We start from the raw sequence: 22,889 nt of genomic DNA, 5'->3' as shown, positions 1-22,889 counted from the left end.
TTTTAAAAATAAGATAGCTGCTTATTTCCTTCACATCTGATGGGAGGGTGTTCCACAGGGCAGGCACCACTACCGAGAAGGCCCTGTAACCTCACTTCTCGCAATGAGGGAACCGCCAGAAGGCCCTCGGCGCTGGATCTCAGTGTCCGGGCTGAAATATGGGGGTGGAGATGCTCCTTCAGGTATACAGGACCGAGGCTGTTTAGGGCTTTAAAGGTCAGCACCAACACTTTGAATTGTGCTCAGAAACATACTGGGAGCCAATGCAGATCTCTCAGGACCGGTGTCCTCCTCACCATAGTGGGAAGGTGTGGTGTGGACTAATGGTCTGTCAGGAGATACTACAGCTTCCTTGTCTCATGATCAACAACACATTTGAAGGGATGGGTACGTTTGGTGCCCAAATAATGTACCCATGACTGGGGTGGGAGGAGATGAGCATTAGTATGTTGCCACAATTGGTAAAGGCTACTCTATTCCTCATAAATAGAGATTGTCTGCATGTAGCAAATATGTCAATCGCAAATGCAGTTGTTACTGGACTTGGACTGCCTTTGATTTATTCCCCTAATTTGCAATTTAGTTTGCAATTCAACATCTGTAATTGGTATTTGGCTCGCGCCCTTTGGAGCAAGCAAGGTCACTGCTAATTAATGTATTTTGTAGGCCATTGCATGGCAGGCTAATTGCTAGAAGCATCTCGTACAACAACAGGAAGCGGGGAGTGCAATTTTGTGCCCCAATGGAGAGGCACGCCACAGTGTGGGATGACCCCCAGATCTTCAGTGTTCTGCACACACATTTGCAAACACTTCCAGGAAATCGCAGCTGCTTCAGCTGATCAGTTACTGTATCAGGCTACACACTCAATTCTCGGTTTTGACATTTGATTCATGCCACAAGGGCTGCCCAAACAAGCCGAGACCTTTGGAAAGCAGCCAAAAGTCACAGACCAAATATATTTACTCTGCGTCCCATTCAGGTCTATGAGACAGTGAAGGCCTAATACTTTTCCCATGACAGGACCCGGTAATAAACACAGGGGAAATACAAACAATAGGCTGAACAAGGGACACATTTGATTAATAATAAGGGAAATGAAAAGTGCAGGAAGCTAATTTAAAACTCAACCTTGAATGAGCCAAACCCTGCCCATTCCAAGGGGCATGACAAAGTATAGCCTCAAAGTCTGGGGCCTGCTTTATGGTGAGTAGGGAGGCCTTCTTGCCCCATGCATTCCTGGAGCCCCACAACATGTGAGCCTCATGCCCTATATTCAGGTTAAAGGCCCCACAGCCCAGAGCAGCTGGCTTCAAAGGTGCCTAAGGCTGCAGACATTTCCCTTCATTAACCTTTCCCACACCTTCCTGCCAACAACATGGCAAAGAAACCTTGCAACCAAATTCACCTATTTAACTGCATCCACCCCTAAACCTCTGTGCTCCCAGAATCAAATACAGAGTAGGCAAAGAAAGCTGCCCACCTCAGCCATTTTGAAGGCAGGCAAAAAATTCCTAGGTAAAGGTAAAGGGACCCCTGACCATTAGGTCCAGTCGTGGACGACTCTGGGGTTGCTCATCTCGCTTTATTGGCCGAGGGAGCCGGTGTACAGCTTCCGGGTCCTGTGGCCAGCATGACTAAGCCGCTTTTGGTGAACCAGAGCAGCACACGGAAACGCTGTTTACTTTCCCACCAGAGCGGTGCCTATTTATCTACTTGCACTTTGACCTGCTAGGTTGGCAGGAGCCAAGCAACGGGAGCTCACCCCGTCACGGGGATTCAAACAGCTGACCTTCTGATTGGCAAGTCCTAGGCTCTGTGGTTTAACCCACAGCGCCACCCACGTCCCCAAAAATCCTATAATAGAAGAAAAAGTGGGCTGGGTGGGTGCAAAAGATGGTCAAAGAGGACCCTAGGGGTACAGCTAAGGAATATTAAGCCTGTGGTCACACTCCCAGATGCAGGTGACTTGTTTTATTATTCTAGATAATAATCTAGATGATATTATTATTATTATTATTATTATTATTATTATTATTATTATTACTATTATCCTGCCCTTTATCCCAAGGTCCCAAAGCAGGCCACAACAATTTGGAACAACTTACAATCACAGAAGGAACATGGGTTCTAAAAATATACATCTGAAGTGTCGAAAGCAAATGGCTTCCCCCCCCTCCCAAAGAATCATGGGAACTGTACTCAGAGAGATACAATTCCCAGAAAGCTACAGCTCCCATGATTCTTGGGGGAATCCCTGTGCTTTAAATTTATGGTGTGGGTGTAGCCTTACATGTTACAACTCCCAAGCGAAAACTGCTTTCAGATCGTTTGGTACAATAGCTATTATCCCATGGTGAGCTACAACCACTAGTAACATGCAAAAAAGAAAAGTCCACAACTGCTGGTAGCCCTTGTTGCATGGAACTATTTAAACAGCCTGTATGTGATGTCCGGGCATATAAATTTACGCCTAGCCCAAAGCACAAGAGACAGGAGATCTAAAAGGATCAACAAGGGAAGCATCAACGCTTGAAATGCTCTTTGGAAAGGAGACTGGCTCTTCAACAGAATCTATAAATAGAGGCCACAACAGCCCATTATCAGTTCCAAACATTCAACTGAGCCTCTTTAGCATAGTCTATAGATCACTCTGGCTTAATACTGAAATCCATTCTGTGGGGTGGTCACTCTTATTCTGTTGTCCTGCTCCCCAGATCTCCCTTCAATGTGCCTTGAGGAGACTTGGTCAAGGTGAGTCCCCCTCCCTCTATTTCATTCACCTCGCAATTTCTTTGCGACAATGACAAATTGCCTGGGAAAACGCAGAGCAACAAAACGATTCTGATAGCAGATCATTTTTCAACATTAAGAGCAAGTTATTTAACATTTGCCTTATGTTAGAAAGTCTGGAAAGGAACCACAGAGAAACCTTACAATGAGTCATCCATGCCCTCAGGACATGCCCTGAGTACCGTACTGGACTAACATGTGCATGAGCGCAGCATAGCACCATTTAATGCATATTATGGGCCATCCTTGTGTTCATGTTATCATATTTTGGCACCACTTCTCACCCTCCCTGGCAATAAAAGCACACCAGTGACAAATTAAATATCTAAAAAATTGCTGCCCTTTCATGAAGTCCAACATTGGTTGAATTATCCAGAAGTGGCCTCACTCTGCCTAATCGTAGAGGTGGCCTAATTTGGGATTTTCTAAGAGGAAAGACAGACTATAAATGAATATATAATGTGCAGGCCTGGCCTGAGACTTTTTGCTGCCTGAGACCATGGCCAAGTAGGTGTCACCTTTACACATGCAGAAGCTGACTGGGATGAGAGTTGAATGCATCTTGGTGGCAGGGAATTGTCCCCCATCCTATCTGAGGGCAGCAGTTGTGGTGGATAACCCTTGCTCCAAAAAGTGTGGTCAAAACTGAAGGGTTCAGGAACTCAGACCAGACCAAGTTTCATAAAATCATACACAGACTTTACTAAAACAACACTCTACAAGAAAGGAAGAACTCCAAATGATTACACAGATTAAAATAGAAGGTAAGAAAACAACAAACATGGACTTGTCCAGTTAATTAACATAAACACTTACACTTAAACCTCAGGAGGCTGAGCAATGGGACAAGATGCTGTCAAAAGCCCACATAGACTCTTGACTGGCTGTCTGACAAGAGCTGCCACCAATCCAGGTTTTATGGGAACTAAGACCATGGGCGTTCACATCTTCCACCCAATTATCTTGTGACACCGGCCTTGAAGCCTTAACGGGAGACAGCTGTATGTAAGCTCATTATTTCCGAGGTTCTAGCCCATTCTCATAAACCACTCTTAAAGGGGTGATATCACCCCAGCAGTCTAGCTTAAGAAGCAAGCACCAAGCTAGGGTGCTCTGTCCTTGGACACCTCATTGCCATCACTCATCCTTCCAGCATCCACCACTCAAAATGGCCACCTGATTCTTCCTAATGTTGGGGCCGGTTCTGATTGTGGTCCCCAGAGGCCTGCCATTTGGGCTGCATAATGATACACAAGCTGACTATTTAGTATGGTGAACAATGAGTGCATTGTTATAATTCTAGGTGGATTTTAAAAAAAATTACATTGTAAGCTACCTTAAATGCTCTACCACTTATACCAGGCTGGGGGGGTGGATTAAGTGGTGGTATTCCACCAGTGGTTGAACATGCAGGTGAACAGGAATGTTCTCGGCGGTCTGCCTACAGATGCTAATCAGTGGAAGGCCCCCAGTTGGGATGTTCTGAGGCCAAGGATGAGATAGCCAGGGATCTGCTGGATCCCAAGCTGTTCTCATATCGTCACACAAAAGGATCAGGCCCAATCAGGCCCAGTTGTTTTCCCCACTACCATCCTAGCCCACCCTATTGCGGTGAGGCAAAGTAGGAATAGCCATAAACTCCTTGGAAGAGGGCAATTTGTCAGTTCCCATGCCGTTTCTTCACACAAATCTGTGAGGGGACAAAACAGCATTGAAGGAGGGAAAGATGGGCTGCTCACCTGTGCGAACTGGCCTCAAGATGTCAGAAAGATGCTTGCAGGGTTGTTTTTTTTCCTGCTTAGAGAGGTCAAATCTTGAACATTAAAAAAAGAAGTTTTGTTTACAATTGAGGGTGCTCAACATCATGAATCACTTTTCAGGACGCAAGCAGGCTAGGCTCTGCTTTTGTTAAAATTGCCAGCCAAGTTCCTTTTGGGATTTGGTGGTGCAGAATCAGGATGCTGAATGAGAATTGCAACATAACCATGTCTTTGGTTATGGGCATTAGGCAGTCAGCACGGCCTTGGGGGAGGCGGGTAGCAGCAGGATTCATACACAGATGGAGGCTGGAAAGCTAGTGCCAATGCAGACAGAGAGCAGGTGGGCAGAATAAAGGACTGTTAAAGCAAGGCTGCTACAGACCTCAGAAGTGGAAGCACCATAAAGAACACAAGAGGAGCCTGCTGGATCCTGGTATGCCCCGCGGAGGACCTTAAGGTCCACAGATAACAACACTTTGGAGGTCCCAAGCCTCAAGGAGGTTAGATTGGTTTCAACTAGGGCCAGGGCCTTTTCAGCACTGGCCCCAAGGTGGTGGAACACTCTGTCACAAGATACTAGGGCCCTGCGGGACTTGACATTTTCTGCAGGGCCTGCAAGACAGAGCTGTTCTGCCTGGCCTTTGGTTTGGACTCGGTCTGACCCTTATGTTTCCCTCCCCTTATGGTCTTGATTTATCGGCTACTTTAAAATGAGGCTGCATTTTAACCTGTATTTTAAATTGGTGTTTTTTTTTTTCCTTCTCCTTTTCCCGTATTATGTTTTTACTGTGATTTTACTGGTGTTAGGTGCCCTGAGCCCGGCTCTGGCCGGGGAGGCCAGGGTATAAATAAAATTTACTATTATGATTATTAGTCCAGCATTCTGTTCTCACCGGGGCCAGCCTGACACTTGTGGGAAGCCTTCATTCTGGCCATGAGCACAGCAGCATTCTGCCCACTGCCTGTGATTCTCAACAACTGGTATTCAGAGACATAACACTGTCGTTTGCTATGAATAAGGAATCTTGTGTGGGCTTTTCTGAGAATGGAGCCGGCACAACAAGGACTGACTGTGAAAAAGTCGCTCAGCAGGCAGGTTAGTGGGCAGCAGAATAGGAAGGGCATGTGTTGTAGAAATAGCTATGGCCCCCACCTGATGCAAAGAAAATTGAAATGACTTGAAAAGAAAAGAAAAGCCACCAGTCTTCCATGCCATTTACTGGTAGGGCAGAAAACAGGAGGACCACAGTAGGTGAGGCTAGAACCAATGACAGGCAGAGCCAACTCATCCTAGTTTGTCCTCATCTACCTCCCTGCTGAGGGACGCGGGTGGCGCTGTGGGTTAAACCACAGAGCCTAGGACTTGCCAATCAGAAGGTTGGTGGTTCGAATCCCTGCGGCGGGGTGAGCTCCCGTTGCTCGGTCCCTGCTCCTGCCCACCTAGCAGTTCGAAAGCACTTCAAAGTGCAAGTAGATAAATAGGTACCGCTCCGGCGGGAAGGTAAACGGTCTTTCCGTGCGCTGCTCTGGTTCGCCAGAAGTGGCTTAGTCATACTGGCCACATGACCTGGAAGCTGTACGCCGGCTCCCTCCGCCAATAAAACGAGATGAGCGCCACAACCCCAGAGTCGGCCACGAGTGGACCTAATGGTCAGGGGTCCCTTTACCTTTACCTCCCTGCTGAATTCTTCACTCAGGTAACACTGAGATTAAGGAGTGGGAAGATGACACCGAGTTCCACCCCCTGGAGGGGTTGTAAGGAAGATGACAGGAAAGTAGGTGCTGGCTGAGGCAGAGTGAAGTTGGTAGGGAAGTTCCCCATTTACCCAAATGGACCAGCATCCACGAGATTGCAGTATAAAGACAAGATCCTGCAAATTTCGTATCTGCTCACTCCTGGATTGGGGACCTCTCTATCGTACCCATGAAGTGTAATCCTAAATTGTCAGGAATATAAAGCTTGGGGTGGGAGGAGAAAGAGGAAAAAGTGGTCAAAGGGATATAAAATGTATAATGAGCAGTTGCAATGACATAAAACAAAATATTGACAGTGTGACCATTAACAAGGTGGTTTTGGTGATATACATTATGGAAGTTCCAGGTGTGTGTGGAGAGAGATATAAATACATGGTAAGGGTTAACATATGTTTAAGAGTGTGGAGTTGCCTTTTGAACACTTCCTTGTTGTGGTTTTATTAGTGTGGGGGGGGGGTGTTTTCAAAATTTATCTGTGTTTCCCCTCCTGCGTTTAGCAGGGCATAAGTGAAAAGCAAAACATTTTCACATCAACAAAATATTTTCTCTCTTTTCCTCACACTTCAGTTTCAGTTTATGGGGTTTTAATTATAGCCTCCAGAGTCCATAAATAAAACAGAGGGAAATGAAACACCTCCTTGCGTTTTGCTAATTGTTGCACAGCAGCCGTTGAGTGCAAAGGCAGCGCCATCTACTGGTTGATCTGCACCCGATGCATTGCTCCAAAAAGTGATATTAGAAACACGCAGCCCCACCATGTGGCAGACAGTGGCCAATACGATTACTATACCAGTCAATCAAATGGGGGAAAGGCTGCAATGTAGTGTCGTGTTGATCTTGTTTTTCATGAAACACCATGCAAAATGGTTTGAGGTGTACAATTTCTTCTATAAATGCCTTATATGTTCCATGAGTCAGGAATCATACTGTTCAAACTGATATCATAGAATGTGTAGGTAATAAAGGTAAAGGTAAAGGTACCCCTGACCATTAGGTCCAGTCACAGATGACTCTGGGATTGCGCGCTCATCTCGCTCTATAGGCCGAGGGAGTCGGTGTTTGTCCACAGACAGCTTCCGGGTCATGTGGCCAGCATGACTAAGCCACTTCTGGCGAACCAGAGCAGCGCACAGAAACACTGTTTACCTTCCTGCCAAAGCAGTACCTGTTTACCTACTTGCACTTGACGTGCTTTCGAACTGCTAGGTTGGCAGGAGCAGGGACCAAGCAACAGGATCTCACCCCGTCATGGGGATTCGAACCGCCGACCTTCTGATCGGCAAGCCCTAGGCTCGCCCTAGGTTTAGACCACAGCGCCACCTGCGTCCCTAGAATGTGTAGGGGATGGGCTATAAATCAATAGAAAAAGCAGATGGTGGTCATCATAGATTAATGGTAGACACTATGGAGGCAGTGATGGAAACTGCAGGAGGAGAGAATTTCTTGTACGCGCTTTTTGCTTGAGGGTCTCCCACATTCATCTGGTTGACCAGTATGAGATATTGGACTAGATGGGCCACTATCTGATCCAGCGGGCTCCTCTTATGCCAGGCGTGTCCAAACTTTTTTCAAAGAGCGCCAGATTTGATGAAGTGAACATGTGTGAGGGCCATACAAATTGAGCTTTTTTTTTTTTTTTACAATTTTACCCACAGGGGCTGGATTAAACCAATGGATGGCCCAGATCAGGCCCCCAAAACTGACTTTTGACATGCCTGTCTTATGTCCTTTAGGTGCCCTCCAAATGTTGTTGGACTTCAATGCCCATTCGCCTCAGCCACCCTGGGCTATGGTCATGGATGATGGGAGTTGTAGTCTAACAGCATCAGGAGGGCACCCCACTGGTTATCCTTGCCACAGTACTGGATCAGAAGGTCCAATTGTCTTAATTTAAGAAAGCTTGTTTAAAAAGGGGGCCATAATTCAGTGGTAAAACACATTACTGGCCTGCAGAAAGTCCCAGACTGAATTCCTGCTGTCTCTAGTTAATATATCATACCCTTCCAGTGTCCTGATTTTCCTGGGATGGTCCCAGAATTACAGAAGCCCTTTCACCTTCCTCCTCCCTCAGCAAAAGAGTGGGGAGGAAGAAACTATGATTTCCAGAAGCAGCCACAGCGGAAGTAGCCGCCAAACCACCAGCACCTTGATGTGCAGTGGCTTCCAGGAACCAGAGTCCTAGGCGGCATTTCCTTCACTTCTCCTCCTCTGCCTTCAGCTTCCAGGGAAGGAATGTCATGGCTCCCATCAGGCACTGGCTCATGCAGCAGTGCAGCACCCTGATTTTCATCTGAAGAATGTTGTCAGGTGTGAAATAGCCATGCTAGTGTCATATCTTTATTGGAGCCAACTAAAATGTCTTGGAACACCGAGCAAACGTTTGAGTCCTCCAGCACTCTTCCTCAGGCTGGCTGTTAAGTGAAATAGTCACAATGGAAGAATCTCAGCAAGCCTGCCATTTTCAACAGTCTCAAGAAAGAGTGCAGGACGTGTTTTGGAGTCTTAAACTGCAATTCAGTCCTGTGCCCAGAGAAAGTACATTGGAACTTACTACTGTTAATTAGGCTAGACTGTGCTAGGTGCATGTTATGTACAAACCTTGGATCCTAGAACAGTAGGCAAGTAGGATCCTAGAATGCAAGAAGTGATTGGCTTGCAGGAGAAGACCAATCAGGCTCCAGGAAGAAGTTAATCAGTCTATTAGGCTGGTAGGAGCGTAGAATGAAACAACTGATTGGCCTGCAGGAAAAGACCAATCAGGCTATAGGAGGGAAGAAGAATCAGCCAATCAGACGGGACGCATTGTGTAAATAATGTATATAAAAGCCTGAGGTTTGGGGGGGGGGGCGATTGAATCACTGTTTTACAAGCTGCAATAAGGAGCATGAAATCACTACAGGACTCTGACTTCAGACTGTATTTTACACAGAGGGCTATTGAAACAAAAGGAAAGAAAAACAATGAGATGGAACAAGTGATTAGGCTGGCATGAAAAGCCTCTCTCCATGATTACTCCACTCCATGCACTGCAACACAGCAGGTGGGCAGCACTCCTCAAAAACACCAGATAGTGGGAGTCCTGTTGGGAGAAAAATAGTCTTCCTGGGCAATGAGCCTAAAGTTTAAGAGCAAGGGGTTTCTGTGGGGCGGAGTCATGACTATTGATTGGAAGTCTTGTCCTGTCCATGGCATTAGTGTGGGTGTGTTTAAGGATTTCCCAGTCTACACCATAGGAATACAGTGGTACCTCAGGTTAAGTACTTAATTCGTTCCGGAGGTCCGTACTTAACCTGAAACTGTTCTTAACCTGAAGCACCACTTTAGCAAATAGGGCCTCCAGTTGCTGCCACGCCGCCGGAGCCCAATTTCTGTTCCCATCCTGAAGCAAAGTTCTTAACCTGAAGCACTATTTCTGGGTTAGCAGAGTCTGTAACCTGAAGCGTATGTAACCTGAGGTACCACTGTACGGTAGAAGTTCAATTGAAACAAAGGGCACTGGGAATTAGCTCTCTTACCAATCTGCCTAAAATTCATTCTTCTGGTTAGCCTTTAATTCACAAAAACCAAATCTAGTTAAATGTATTCCAAATTATATTACCCTTCCCACCTAGTCATGCACACCTGGGCCCCCAGAATCCTCTGTCATATTTTAAAGATCAGGCTTCCGCACTTTAAATAGCTCTGTTTCCTAGAACTATGTTTGAACACAGCTAAAGTGTCCAGAAACATGTGGCGCTCCAGATATTGTTCGACTCCAGTTCCATCAACCTCAGCCAGGAAAGAAGAGGAGGAGGAGGAGGAGGAGGAGTTTGGATTTGATATTCCACTTTATCACTACCCGAAGGAGTCTCAAAGCGGCTAACATTCTCCTTTCCCTTCCTCCCCCACAACAAACACTCTGTGAGGTGAGTGGGGCTGAGAGACTTCAGAGAAGTGTGACTGGCCCAAGGTCACCCAGCAGCTGCATGTGGAGGAGCGGGGAAGCGAACCCGGTTCCCCAGATTACGAATCTACCGCTCTTAACCACTACACCACAACGGCAAGGGCATTGTAGCTGAGAAGCATCTGTAGGACCACAGGTTCCCCACGTGCACCAGAAGCAAATCTTAGGATACGGAATCAGAATCATAAAACAGCTGGAAGGGACCACAAGGGTCAACAAGTCCAACCTCGTGCAATTCAGGAATCGTTCACCCCATGTGGGGCTCAAACTCCAGATCCTGAGATTAAGAGCCCCATGCTCTACGGACTGGGTAGAGTTATACCTCAGTTGTGTAGAATAACTGGAAAAAAATTATAATGATAGGGTGACGAGTTGTTCAGAGGTATAGAGCGCCAACACTTAACCCCACTTTTCCAACCATAACCAGGGCAAAGGCAGAATTTTTATATTGCCTTTGAATACACACATTGAAATACACCCATTGAAAAATGAAGTTGGTAGCAAGAGATGAACAAACAGCATTCTAACCCTAAACATCCAATTCAGTTTTAATACAAAAGTTTCTTAAAGGCTACAAAATTGCTTTGGTTATGAGTTCTGCATTAAGCACTTTGCAGACAAAGAGTATATGTCATGTCATCATTGTAACATACAGTAGTTTGCACAGTATATTTAAACAAGAAATAGGCATTTCTTCCTCCAATTCCCGAAGTTCTTTTGCAAAGGCTTCTTTCCTGCAGAACAGAAACAGAAGTTAATAAATTATTGCGATGACATGAAAACACTTCTCTGCTACACGCGGGGGAAGACATACTTACCCTCTTTTAAGAGAAGACAAACCAAACCATTAATACACAGCCTGCAAGCCATCCAAGCAAGAGGAGGGCAGGTACAACATAAGTGGAATACGGGATTGTCTCTGAAGAAAGAAAATAAAGGTTTTATTCACATTGTGGCTGGAGACATAACGTATGAAGGTCTTTAAGAGGAATATTTTGATTCCAGAGACTGGGAACCCATCAAAGGTTTAGAAAAGGATACCTCTCCCAGCCAGCCAGCCCAGTCAGGCCTGCCACCAGCAGTCAGTCAGTTCAGGAAGTGTCCAAAGGTCCCAGGGAATTAGAGTTTCACTGTAGCTCAACTCTGCTGTGCCACCAATCACTGCTCTCTGCCTTAGCAGATGGAAGTACCACATTGGGAGCCAAGCATTCATCCCATCCACCATGATGGTTAAGGCATCCGAACTGCAATGCCCTGCCATATACCGTATTTTTCGCTCCAAAAGACACAATTTTTTCTTTCCTAAAAAGTAAGGGGAAATGTCTGTTCCTCTTATGGAGCAAATGTGTGGTCCCTGGAGCCGAATTGCCCAGGGGCAAAAAGCAGATCAGGCTCTCTCTCTTTTTTTTCTTTTTTCTTTTTTTTTGAAAGAGGGAAGTGGGTGTTGAAACAAAGCCGCTGATCATTTGCCGATCCGGGAGAGAGATAAGGGATGCTAGAGATAAAGGAGGCTGCCAGGGAGAGGGGAGGTAAAGACAGCAAACTTGCAAAAGGGGGAAACAGGAAGACTAAAGCAATAAGGAGAGAAATTAGAAGAAAAGGAGGAGCAAAAAACTGCTCCAGCTAAGGAAAAGTCACTACACTAAGGCAAACAAGAAGGAAGGGAGTATTGAAAGAAAACATCTGATCGGTGGGATCGGAAGAGAGGTAAGAGACGCTAGCGTAGGCTGCCTGGGAGGGGGGAGGTAAAAGCCCATGGATCCTCAGGATGTTTACATTGGGTCACCCCAAATTCACAATCAGGTCACATATCTTTGGCCACAGCATGAACCACAAAAATCATACACCCACTGTTTCATTCAGAATATTTTTTTTCTTGTTTTCCTCCTCTATAAACTAGGTGCGTCTTATGGCCAGGCCGTCTTATGTAGCGAAAAATACGGTAGATCCATGAAAGCTGTTGATTCCATTGACCCTTAGTCCATAGACTTTCATTTGGGGTAAGTTAAGATGCTGCCATTGCAAAAGGGAGCTAACTTTGGCTCACATTCAGAGGTGGCGTCTCCACCTGCCCATTGCTAAAATGACTACCTTGGGGCCTGGCAGGGAGGAGTTTTTCAAGGAAACCATAGCAAGAGCAGGAGGGGCAGGGGGAGAATGCTACACAGCTTCATTGGGCGAGTATCAGTAATCCGGCGCTGGCTCTGATCCAAGTCCCCACAAACCCAAACTCTTTATGATCCACTCAGTTTCCTAACACAGAGGAAGCACTTTCTTACATTTCTCCTACTGAAACCAAAAGGATCTACTTACTTATTGTTACAAATACTTATAACCTCTCCTTCGCTGTATGGCCCCAGGGTGGGACATGTAAACACACACATACCAGTATAACAAATCAAAACAGCATATAAACAGCATATATAGATATGTGGAATGGCGATGAATGTTGTTTTTGGTTTGCTGCTCATCTTAATCTTCTAAATGGTTGTTTTTAACCGTTTTCACCTATAATTTTACTTCTGTAAACCGCTTTGATGGTTTTTTGTTTTTTTACAACCAAGCAGTGTATAAATTTTACAAAGTAAATATATGAACCTTGATTAAAGCCACACTTTTAAAACCACCTCACAACTAACAATTAAAAGCAATGAGCTTGGGGACTATATAATCACCTTTTGACGCCATTTTTGTACCGGACATGTTGCTTGCTAATAGTGGGCAAAACAGAAGCTTAGTTTGGTTGCTAAAAGAGGAGGGTGATATAAGCCATAGTCATTACTATGTACAGTGAAGAGATTTCACTTTTTGCCCACTGAAAGGACTGCCAATTTACTTATCTTTTATTTTATTCGTTTTGAATGTAGGAACAAATACCCAATAATTATAGTTCCCCCCTGTTCCCCGCCCATAACAGCCCCAACTACGTCTAGCTGTATAAGCAATAATAAAATAAAACATCAATTCAATCGCTGCCAATTTAAAAAGTCTCACTCCAAAGGTCTCCTTGTGTATTTATTAGTGTATTACACATCTATCCCATCCACCCCCGTGAGTTCAAGGTGATGTACTTTTTTTCCTTTCTGCTTTATCCTTGCGATAACCCTGTAGGTTAGGCTGAGAGACAGTGCTTTTCAGCACTGCAGCTGAAATTGATTTCCTCTGGCATGAGGTCACTGCAGACTTATTGGTACTGTGTTATTTGCCTGGAATTTTCACATATCCAGTCCGAATGGCTGCCCTGTCAGGTGTCTCAGGTGGCTGCCCAGCTCCTTTAGAAATCCTCCATCTCTGATTATTATTTTTTAATCAAACTTACACAGTTGAATGTCTGTGTGCCACAAAGCTGTTAAAGGTACAAGGGTCCCGTCAACCCTAAACCATGCAAAGAACTCAAGGTTAATGTTATCAGGTCTTGCCTCAGACTAAGCTTCATCTGGGAGTACCACATGGTTTGAATCTAGAGAAAAATTAGAGTCACACGTAGCAAGGAAAGCCCCAAAATGAACCGGGAAATCCCTTCTCTGTTATTTGGAGAAGGGAATTCCAGAAGCAATCACAAATCTGGTTAAATACAACGAAAGAAGGGAACAGACTAATATTGCAGAAAGCAATTGCTCTGAATGTTGCCTGAACATGTTGTTTCATAACTTTCATTCTACGAGGGCTTGATATTTATTTTAAAAAGGAAGGAAGGAAGGAAGGAAGGAAGGAAGGAAGGAAGGAAGGAAGGAAGCTCTGGGACTGGTACAGCAGTACTCCCTCTTGGTAGTCTTGTGTTCTTCATTAAGCAAACAATTTCATCACAAGAAAGCATGACACAGTGTAATGGTACCAGTGGCGTAGCGTGGGTTGTCAGCACCCGGGGCAAGGCAAGTAATTTGCGCCCCCCCCCCCCGCTGCACTGTCCCTCCCCCAGATAGTCCCTCGCTCTCTCTCCGCTCCGCACTGCACCGCACGCCTGGCACCCTCCCCTCCACAGTGGGCGGCGACCTGGCGGCTTGGATCGGATTCGCACAGCCAACACTGCAGTGAGAGAGAGTGAGTGAGCCAGGTAGGGGCAGAGAGCTGCGAGTGCGAGCACACACCCCCCCCCGATGTTGCGCCCGGTGCGGCCGCGCCCCCCTGCACCCCCCACACTACGCTACTGAATGGTACTATTTTGGACACTGTTGCAACACAGGCTAAACTTGGGTTACCTGTGCATCATTGGGAAGGATCCTACTGCTTGAGGGTGCACAGAGCACCCAGAAATGCAATGCACTTCGCAGACATTTTTGCAATATGCAAACCTTACGTACACGGCTCATCACCATAGCATTAATTTGTGCATATATATATATATATATATATATATATATATAGTTATTAACTTAATATTCCTTAACAAGGTGGTGGAAAACTGCAGAATAATGATAATAAAAATAACAATAAAAATAATTTATTATTTATACCCCGCCCAACTGGCCGGGCCTCCCCAGCCACTCTGGGCGGCTTCCAACAAAATATTAAAATACAGTAATGCATCAGGCATTAAAAGCTTCCCTAAACAGGGCTGCCTTCAGAAGAGTTCTAAGAGAGCAAAGCCGTAAAACATGCTCTTTAACCGAGATCCAATTTAGCTGAAAGAAGACAATGAAAGGGGAAGAGTCAGAGACATTGAAACACCCACCATATGTCATGAGGCAATGAGCAGCTGGCTGGGAGAGATACTGTTTCAGGGGAATCGTTCAAGGCATGAAGGCCTGCCAATGGCACACAAATAAAGGGGGCAGACATCAGTGCAGGTTGCCAGAATAAATATCCCCAGAAGCCACTCCCTCTGGGGTAATACATAAAATGAGTTCATTGGTTTCTTCATTCCAGAGATGACATTTGTGCATTCAGTTAACAAAACTTCAGTACAAAAACATAGTAATTAAAACGGTCATAAAAACTACCAAGTTACAGTGAACGCCTATACATGCCCATTTGGAAGTAAGCCCATTGAAACTGGTGGCGCTTACTCCCAGGTAACAGGAGGTATGATTGCAACAAAAGCTGAAGCTTTCCTTTTAAGAATCCTAGGTGCCAAAATCCCAAGGGAGCAGAAAATAGTATTTATGTATGCGGCCACGGCTGCGCAGATATTATTGGCCCAGAGATGGAAAGAAGATAAAGTTCCTATCAAAGAAGAATGGCAGATAAATTTAATGGACTGTGCCAAAAGGACTAAAATGACCTGAAGAGTCAGAAATTAGGAAAACCAAAATTTTAGTAAGTAATGGGGGAAATTTGTAACTTATCTTAAAGACCATTGTAAGCTAATTGCTAGTACGATTGGAATATCACTTGTAGTTTAATGGTGAATTTTGGATACAATGTAGAGATAAAAGATTTGGATTATTATAAAAGATGCAGGAGGAAATGATTTTCAAATAGGACCCACAAAGGGGAAGAGGGAAGTTCAAGAGATTCCTTGGAATCTTGTTTTTCTGTTGTATGATGGAGATGTGAATGTAAAATGTTAATCTGAAAAACCAAATAAATGATTTTTATTTTTTTTAAGGAGGTATGATTGCAACAAGTAGGCCACGTATCCACAGCAGTGACCAGAGCAGGAATGACCACTGGGAGGAGCGCAGAGAAGAAATTCCATGGTGCATCTGCAGCAGCACAACCGGACGCCTTCATTTGCCCCAGCTGCAACGAAACATGTCTCTCCCGCATCAGTCTCTAGAGCCACAGCAAGCACAGCAAGCGCTGTGGCTCTCCAATGGTTTGACTTCACCCCCAAAGGCACACTCCTCCATTGTCTCCCAAGACAAATGGATGCCAACCACAAAAATAAGCCTAGGTGGGGAGGGGATGCTTGTTGCAACAAAAATGATTCCTGATGAACGTTTAGTAGCAGCAAGGACAGTATTGGATGCCGTGGGGAGGCGGCATCGCTCACTTCCCTCCAACGCAGTTGCTGCAGCGTACCAGGATGGAGAGGGGGAGGGTTGGTGGTGGCAAGGTTGGCACATTGCAAATGAGGCAGCAGGAGCACTGTACTGGCTCCATTGCTGTGTTTGCACTGTATCAACCTCACCACCGCCACACCCCTCTCTATCCTGTATACCTGAAGGAGCGTCTCCACCCCCATCGTTCAGCCCGGACACTGAGATCCAGCACCGAGGGCCTTCTGGCAGTTCCCTCATTGCAAGAAGTGAGATTACAGGGAACCAGGCAGAGTGGTGCCAGCCTTGTTGAACACCCTCCCTTCAGATATGAAGGAAATAAGCAGCTATCCTATCTTTAAAAGATATCTGAAGGCAGCCCTGTTTAGGGAAGTTTAATGCTGTATTGTTTTTAACACTCGATTGGGAGCCGCCCAGAGTGGCTGGGGAAACTCAGGCAGATGGGCGGGGTATAAATAAATTATTATTATTATTATTATTATTATTATTATTATTATTATTATTATTATTACTATTCTTATACACAGCTGGCCAGGGGAACAGAAGAGCCCCAGCATGTCATCTGCTGCTGGGCAAGGGTCTCAAGTGAATGCTATAAAGACAAAGATACAACAGAGCATCATGTTTTAGTCTGCAACTTTCATCTAAGTTTATCTCCACTCGGGGAGGGGTACAAAAAACAGTACAGAAAGTGTCAGTAAATATTAAATGTCAAATTTCTGTCTTACTTGCTATTGAAACTAAAAGAGAAATCTGTTCACAGTTTCAAGTTCTATTATTAATCGATAATCAAAAGCAATGTAAAACAGAATTTTGATGCTCAATTCTCCTTAAAGGAGAATTATTACTGTGCTTACATTGGCTACATTTTCAAACTTAATTTTTACAGCATGGTAGCTACATTTAAATCACAGTACCATTTAAGATTATATGCATTGGGTTCATCCGTAGAGCTAGCAACTTTAGCTTTCTGCTGAGAAATGAAAAGCATCCAGCTACTCACTCCTACTAAAGGATGCTTGTAGAATTACCAAACAATCAAAGTAATGCAGAAGAAAGAAAAAGCACTTTTTAAATAATCCAATGGAAAACAAGACTAGGTTGCTAATAAATGAGATTGCAGTACCCTAAAAATAAAAGAGCCCAACCACAAACTTAAAGAGGAAGGACTAAGCTCTTATCCATGACTTTTGCACACAGGTGATCAACAATTCTAAAACATTTTGGCTTTTCACCATACCTGATTTTTCCATTCCTCTCTTGTGTGTCTAAGCAGAACTAACGTTCGACTCTGCTGTTACATCTCTGAGGCTTCTGGAGCTTTAAATAGAGCAAAATCTGGAATGCATTGCACCTGCTTCTTTCACTAGTGTAAGTTATCTGCATTCAATGGTTGGAAAAGACAGGAATTTGGGCCCTTACACTTTACAGGTCATTCTGTCCATTATTAGCGTAGAGCAGAGCTTTGAAAATTCTCACGTGGTGTTTTTGCCGGTCAGTCAAGCAAATTCTGATACCTTTTTTATAATGACTCTAATACAGCTAAGGCAGAGGTAGTCAAAACGGTGCCTTTCAGATGTTCTTGGATGACAACTCAGTCCCAGCCAGCATGGTGAAGCATGATGGGAGTTGTGATTTGTTTGGTTTTTTCCAATATAATCTTTATTAGTTTTCCAAATTTCACACTTTAAATACATATGATATTACATTTTACATTTGTAATTTGCTCCTATGAGCTGACTTCCCTCCTTCCCTCTTCTAATTTCTTTTTGTCACTTCCAAATTTTTCGCAATGTCTTTTATCCCATTGCATGGGAGTTGTAGTTCAGTGACCTCTAGAAGACACAGCATTGACTATCCCTGAGCTACGGAATATGTCATCATGCAAATTATCCCTGCACGGATATAACCACAAACTTGATGCTTTTTCTCACTGGGATTAGGCATTAAATGAAGCTTTGCTTAAAACCTTGCTCCAAAATGGAGGACTTATATTTGACTCTTTCATCTTGAGTGTCATTTCACTTTTATCACCAGGCCAAAACAGAATAAACTTTAGCTGGACCAAAAGGAGAATGGGGATTATGGAAACAAGGAATCACAAAGCTCTGGATGCCGTAAGCTTCTGTTCCTATTTTAGGAGGTATTCTCTGTCCTGGTGTAATGCTAATGACCACACCAGGTTCCCTTGAGATATTTTGGACTTCAACTCCCATCATGCCCCAGCCAGCATGGCAATGGTCAGGGATGATGGGAGTTGTAGTCCAAAATACCTGGAGGGTATCAGGTTGGGAAAGGCTGACTTGAATTTATTAGATATAACCAAGTCTGATATGAATGTATTTTCCACACGTTAAATTGCATAGGATTTAGATTATGGTGCAGAATTCAACATTATATAATAATATAATAATAATTTATTATTTATACCCCACCCATCTAGCTGGGTTTCCCCAGCCACTCTGGGAGGTTTCCAACAGAATATTAAAATACAATAATCTATTAAACGTTAACAGCTTCCCTAAACAGGGCTGCCTTCAGATGTCTTCTAAAAGTCTGGTAGTTGTTTTTCTCTTTGACATCTGGTGGGAGGGTGTTCCACAGGACGGGTGCCACTACCAAGAAGGCCCTCTGTCTAGTTCCCTGTAACTTGGCTTCTCGCAGCAAGGGAACCGCCAGAAGGCCCTCGGTGCTGGACCTCAGTGTCCTGGCAGAACGATGGAGGTGGAGACACTCCTTCAGGTATACTGGACCGAGGCTGTTTAGGCCTTTAAAGGTCAGCACCAACACTTTGAATTGTGCTCAGAAACGTACTGGGAGCCAGTGTAGGTCTTTCAAGACCAGTGTTATATGGTCTCGGTGGCTGCTCCCAGTCACCAGTCTAGCTGCCACATTCTGGATTAGTTGTAGTTTCAGTTTGAGCACTTATGTGGGCCAGCCCTACCCTTAGGCAAAGTATGGTGGCCATTTCAGGCAGTTGAGTTTGGGTACCATGAAAAGCAACCAGATTGTTAGTCATATAGTTTATTGTTACTGTATCGTATGTTCTACCACCTCCACTTTCCGAGTATAGCTCTGAATACCAATTGCTGGGGATCATAAATGGGGAGAATGCTGCTGTATTGAGGTCCTGCTTTGCATGCTTCCCATGGGCATCTTGGTTAGCCACTGTGAGAAGAGGATGCTGGAATAGATGGACCACCAGCTGACCCAGCAAGGCACTTCTTATGTTTTCCTTGCACATGAAGTGCTTATGGGATTTTCCACCTCAGACGCAAAAATAACTTGACCAGCCTTGGTTCCTATGTACCTAGATTTGGGGAGGCGGGCACTTCAGACAGAAAAATGAATAAAGCAGCAAATGAATGAATATGCATGTAGAGTTCTGCCTGGTCTCAGTTTAAAATTCACTGCATTCATTGCATTTTCTTTCCTGTCTCTCAGGCTTCCCAGCTTTACCTTCATTATGCCAGACAAAATCCACTCCCTCTCACACTTAAGCCCTAATGAGCAATCTAATCCATGATTTGACTTCCTTAGAACAGCTAAGCAGGGTCCTGTATATAAATGAAGATTAGTGAGAGGGGCTGGCACATTTTGTTAGATGAAATACTATTTCTCATATATATACATGTATTTTGACAGCACTTAAGCTTGGACAAGACATTGTGTGGTATCTGAAAAAAAATGGATCTGATACGCAATCCTATTTTATAGCTTTTGGGCACAATGTGCAAAGGGAGACTTGCACGAGGACTGAAACACTTGGGGGAAATGGGGGAAAAGAGCTGTACATAAATCTCTATAAAAGACTCGTCTGAGGACTGCTTGGGATATTTTTGATATCAAAGTTTATACTGCAAATAATTCAAAAACTGTCCGGATAAAGACATCAGTGAAACGATCCATTTCTAGCAACAAATGAGAATTCTTGTGGCTGTAAATATGTTTTAATTCTGAATTGTTGTCACTCTCCCTAGGACCTGCTGGTGAGCAATGGGTAATAATTTTATTAATTTAGGAGTGTAGGAGTAGCAAATAAGCAAAGGAGTAAATAAGTAATATTTTGACTGTTTCAGATGTGACAATCAGATAGAAGCAGGAACAGGAATCACAGCTGATTAAGGCTTTCAGTCTCAAGCAAAATCATTTATACACATCTATCCCAGTGAAGGTGGCGCTGTGGGTAAAAGCCTCAGCGCCTAGGGCTTGCCGATCGAAAGGTCGGCGGTTCGAATCCCTGCAGCGGGGTGCGCTCCCACTGCTCGGTCCGAGCGCCTGCCAACCTAGCAGTTCGAAAGCACTCCCGGGTGCAAGTAGATAAATAGGGACCGCTTACTAGCGGGATGGTAAACTGCGTTTCCGTGTGCTGCGCTGGTGCTGGCTCGCCAGAGCAGCTTCGTCACGCTGGCCACGTGACCCGGAAGTGTCTGCGGACAGCGCTGGCCCCCGGCCTCTTAAGTGAGATGGGCGCACAACCCTAGAGTCTGTCAAGACTGGCCCGTACGGGCAGGGGTACCTTTAGCTTTACCTTATCCCAGTGGAGAGATGCACAAATTGTATCCTGCCGCAACAGAGCTGGATTGGGGGCAGTACAACTGGTTCTGCCACCCTGGGCACCTAGCCTTGGGGGTGCCACAAGTTGACATAACTATGATGTATTAAATTAAGGTGTGAGGCTTGCAGAGCCAAATTTTTGCCCCACACAGGGCACCACTGAAATTTGAAAGACCAAGGTCTGCCCGTTGTTGTTGTTGTCTTTTGTTTTGTTTTTTCCTGCAAGAAAATTTTAATTCTGTTACAACTTATGACCTTAATAGTCAAAATCCTCTTTTGCCAAACACTTTCATGCTGTTAATGGCATTAACTTCTGTTTGGCTGGTTCCCTCAGTAGACACCTATAAAGTTTTTAACTAGATAATATGCCTTGAGCTAAAAAAAAGTTCCATGTTTTTTTCCAAGTAGTAAGCAGACATATTGTAAAATGTCCATCTCCTTGGCAAGCAAGGAATGTTGATATTTGGCATTAAGTACAGGGAAATACAAATTCTATTCCTGACAAGGCAGAGAAGAATAGAGTATAGAAGTATAGAGTATAGGTATTACTAGTCTCTTAAATTCTTTTTAAGAATTGGAAGTCAGTGCAATAAGGAAGTTCACAAGCCCAGAGGAGCAAAACTGAAAAAGCTCTAGACCTGGTAATGATGGGTAGAGCATTCCAAACCCGGGTTGGAGGAGGCCTGGTTGAATTGTATTTCAACATGGGTGATAGGAACAATATCCTTTAGCACATCCATGGGTAGCATTGGAAAATAGGCGGAACAGACCGGCCCAGATAGCACACATAGTTGTGCCCTTCAAAACCTTGTTGATTCTTGTTATCGCCACCATCCCAAAGCATCTGATGCCTGAACCAACTTCCTTATGATGACAATCCACTTTAAACCCAGGGGCCACATTGCCTTGTGGATAGTTTTCTGGGAAATTATTATTATTATTATTATTATTATTATTATTATTATTATATACTCCGACCATCTGGCTGGACTTCCCCTAGTTTGTGGGGCCAGAGACACTCTTGGGGGGGACCCAAAAATATATAAATATAGATATATATGCACAGACAGACGCCTTCACAGACAGTGCCAGTGTGGTGTAGTGGTTAAGAGCAGTAGACTCATAATCTGGTGAACTGCGTTCATGTCTCCGTTCCTCCACATGCAACTGCTGGGTGACCTTGCGCTAGTCACACTTCTGTGAAGTCTCTCAGCCCCACTCACCTCACAGTTTGTTGTGGGGAAGGAAGGGAAAGGAGAATGTTGGCTCCTTTGAGACTCCTTTGAGTAGTGATAAAGCAGGATATCAAATCCAAACTCCTCCTCCTCCTCCTCTTCTTCTTCTTCTTCTTCACCCAGGCAGGCAAGAAGCACTACTACAAGTCAAGGGCACATTTCAGTCAGGAAAAAGCAGCCAAAGAAGTTGTGGAGCAAATTAAATGATGGTCAAATCTGAATAAATTCAGGCAATCTGTAAAACATATCACTGGCTGTTGTTCTGTGTTCTCACGCTAAACATATGCCGAGTGCTGCCTGGTGTATTGTGACATGCCAGGAGACAAAGATAAGCAGGTTAAATTTGACACTGGAGATAACAGACCTTTAGAGAACAGGATCCTGGGCCTTGCAGAAAGATATATGGTTCTGTTCCTTTTATAACACAGAAATATTTATTTCAAAATTCACGGGTCAAAGGAACCTCTTTGGCCAGGGTGCTTGTGCCATGCCAACCCTTTCTGTTGTGCTTCGGCTAATTATATACCACACACACCTGATCTAGTGGAAATAATTTCTACCGCGAACAATGTATTCCCAACAAGACGTGTTGACCTTTGCAGATTGGTTCCTTTCCAGTCCTCGTTGTTCTGAGCAAGGACATGGAGTCAACATTCCCAGTAGCAGTTTATTTAAATATGTTCATTTAGTTAAAAGCTCGGGGGGGGGGGGAATGCAGATCAGCAAAACCAGACCTGGAACGTGCAAAGTTTAAGGACATAATGCAAGCCATTTTAGAAAAGTTATGAAAGTCAAGCAGAAACAACTTGCATAGCCTCCAATATTTATCTGACGAAATTAGGGACGTCCTATTCCATAATAAGGGACGCGGGTGGCGCTGTGGGTTAAAGCCTCAGCGCCTAGG

General features: G+C 44.5%; 1 long non-coding RNA gene across 1 annotated transcript; it reads right to left on the bottom strand.

The window, feature by feature from the left end:
• Positions 1–9,210: 9,210 nt before the first annotated feature.
• On the bottom strand, positions 9,211–17,522 carry LOC310678715. Its single transcript, XR_014511883.1, has 3 exons — positions 17,434–17,522; positions 11,070–11,170; positions 9,211–10,985 (listed from the first exon to the last, which is right to left on the bottom strand). It is a non-coding gene; the product is annotated as an uncharacterized lncRNA (long non-coding RNA).
• Between the last annotated feature and the right edge of the window lie 5,367 nt (positions 17,523–22,889).

The sequence above is a fragment of the Podarcis tiliguerta genome (assembly GCF_965153285.1).
Source record: "Podarcis tiliguerta genome assembly, chromosome: 5".
Classification (NCBI taxonomy): Eukaryota; Metazoa; Chordata; class Lepidosauria; order Squamata; family Lacertidae; genus Podarcis; species Podarcis tiliguerta.
Note: the sequence above shows the minus strand (reverse complement) of the source record. Positions and strands in the feature narration are given on the sequence as shown.